Source organism: Nicotiana attenuata, chromosome 12 (genome assembly GCF_001879085.1).
Source record: "Nicotiana attenuata strain UT chromosome 12, NIATTr2, whole genome shotgun sequence".
Taxonomy (NCBI): domain Eukaryota; kingdom Viridiplantae; phylum Streptophyta; class Magnoliopsida; order Solanales; family Solanaceae; genus Nicotiana; species Nicotiana attenuata.
Window position 1 is genome coordinate 10386886 of NC_032000.1, and position 2703 is coordinate 10389588.

Below are 2703 nucleotides of genomic sequence, written 5' to 3' on the forward strand. Positions count from 1 at the left end.
GGAAGAAGCTCAAACGGGATAGTCTGGACTTCAATTGGGACGAGCCATACTTGTTCAAGATTTGCACCAACGAAGTGATCCGGAGGTGTGTACCTGAGGAGGAGCAATTTAGCATCCTAGAGGCTTGTCATTCCTCCCCCTATGGTGGCCATCATGGAGGGGTGAGGACGGCTTCGAAAGTTCTGAGTTGTGGTTTTTATTGGCCAACCTTGTTCAAAGATGCAAGTGATCTAGTAAAAAGATGTGATCAATGTCAACGAGCGGGCGGGATTTCCAAGAAAGATGAGATGCCTCTAAACACAATTCTTGAAGTTGATATCTTTGATGTATGGGGTATCGATTTTATGGGCCCTTTTATTAGCTCGTGTGGTAACACTTACATTCTTGTAGCGGTTGATTATGTGTCATAATGGGTTGAGGTCGTGGCCTTGCCCAACAATGAAGCTAGGAGTGTGGTGCCATTTCTGAAGAAACACATTTTCACAAGGTTTGGTACACCTCGGGCAATCATTAGTGATGGAGGATCGCATTTTTGTAAGAGAGCTTTTGATGCCTTGCTTTCCAAGTATGGTGTCAACCACAAAGTCTCTACACCTTATCATCCTCAAGCAAGTGGCCAGGTTGAAGTGTCTAACAGAGAGATCAAGAGCATTTTGTCTAAAACTGTCAATGTTAATAGGACCGATTGGTTTAAAAAGCTAGATGATGCTCTATGGGCTTACCGGACCGCTTACAAGACCCAATTGGTATGTCACCGTACTGGTTGGTGTTTGGGAAAGCATGTCATCTACCAGTGGAGTTGGAGAATAAGGCCATGTGGGCCTTGAGGAAGCTTAATCTTGAGTGGGATGTTGCGGCCAATCTTCGTGTTGAACAACTCAATGAACTTGATGAATTCTGGTTCCATGCATACTCTAGTTCGTCCTTGTATAAGGACAAGATGAAGCACCTTCATGACAAATATGCTCGTGGAAAGGAGTTCAAAATTGGTGATTTGGTTCTCTTGTTCAATTCTCGGTTACGTCTGTTTCCGGGAAAGCTTAAATCAAAATGGAGTGGACCGTTTGAAGTTTTGTGTGTGACCCCCTTTGGTGCTCTTGATTTGAAGAACAAAAGTGGTGAAGTCTTTAGAGTGAATGGTCACAGTGTCAAGCATTATCTTGGGAAGTTTGATGACAGCCACGTGGTGGCACTTATCCATTTCAAATAAAGTGATGGTAACCCGCGTCGTGCCGCGACGTTAAATCAGGCGCTTCTTGGGACGCAACCCATGTGTTTTTCTTTTTGTTTTCTTTGATTTTCTTTGAAGTATAGGATTGATTTTTGGGCTAACTGGTTGTGAGATGTCACAGGATTGAGTTGATGTAGTGCAGGACATAATTGAAGAACTACATAGGTCTCTGAAGTTTCTAGTGCGGTCACACTACCATTTTGTGCGGTCCGCACTGGTCCAGGGTGACAAAAAATTGCTCTCTAAAGTTTGCCACCGCGACCACGGTTGATTTGGTGCGGTCCGCGATGGACCACTGCGGCCGCAGTCTGTTTTGTGCGGACTGCAATGGGATAACTGGCCAAGCTCGATCATAACAGCCCAGTGCAGACCGCGGTCCATTTTGTGCGGTCCGCACTGGTAGGTGAGAATGGGCCCCAGGACTTTTTCTATAAATAGTCTCTGAGGGCCTCCTTTTACCCTTTTCGAACCCTTCACTCTCAGACCTAAGAAAAACACTGTTCATCCCTTGCATCTTGATCGTAATTCTTGCTTGACATTGATTAGTTGCACTTCATCTCTACATCTGGTAACATTTCACTTAATTTTTTCTTTGTTTAATTGTATAATTTCATTTTATTTTCATTTTTCTTAGATTATAGTTCTTCTTCCTCCCGTAATTAGTTCGATTTTTAGGCTAAGATAGTTTTAACTTTGATTCATGAGGACTTAGGTAGTGTAATGGACTGAGCAATCATTTATAGACACTAATTAGGTGAAAAATTGAGCTTAAAACCTAAAAATTGGAAACCCTAGATTAGTGCCAAATCTGGACACCCTGTGCGGACCGCGGTAAATTCTGTGCGGTCCGCGGTGACCCAAGTGCGGCCGCGATTGATTTTGTGCGGTCCGCACTGGGGAGATTCAGAGGCTATGTTTTGTGAACCCCACACCCGTGCGGACCGCGGTCCGCGGTGGTCCCTGTGCTGCCGCACTACGATTTTGTGCGGTCCGCACTGGGCAATTTCTGCAACTGTCTGCAACACTGTGACTCTGTTCTGCAATTTGTTCTGCTGCAATAACTTGAACTGTCTTGATTGATACTAACAAATACATTGAATGATGTTTGAAGACAATGGTGAGATAACAAGGAAAAGGCTCAAAACAACCGGGAAAAGGAGAACCCTCCCGGGGAGGGAAGAAGAAGATGGTAAAACTCACTCCCCAAGCTCGGGAAAACATAAAAAGACCAGAAAAATAATCAAAGCTGCAGACAAAGCTGCTTCCCATTCCTCGGGGAATGAGTATCAACCATCAAGGGAAATATCTTCAGACTCCGTGCCAGAATATGTTGAAGACTGGCCGGAGAGATTCAAGCTAAGAGATACCCCTCCACCATCACCCACTGCCCAAACACCAGAGCATATTCCCATTGAGTCGTCTGAGGGCTCAGCAGCCAGCAGTGGTGACTACTCCACCTCTCCCACACCTTC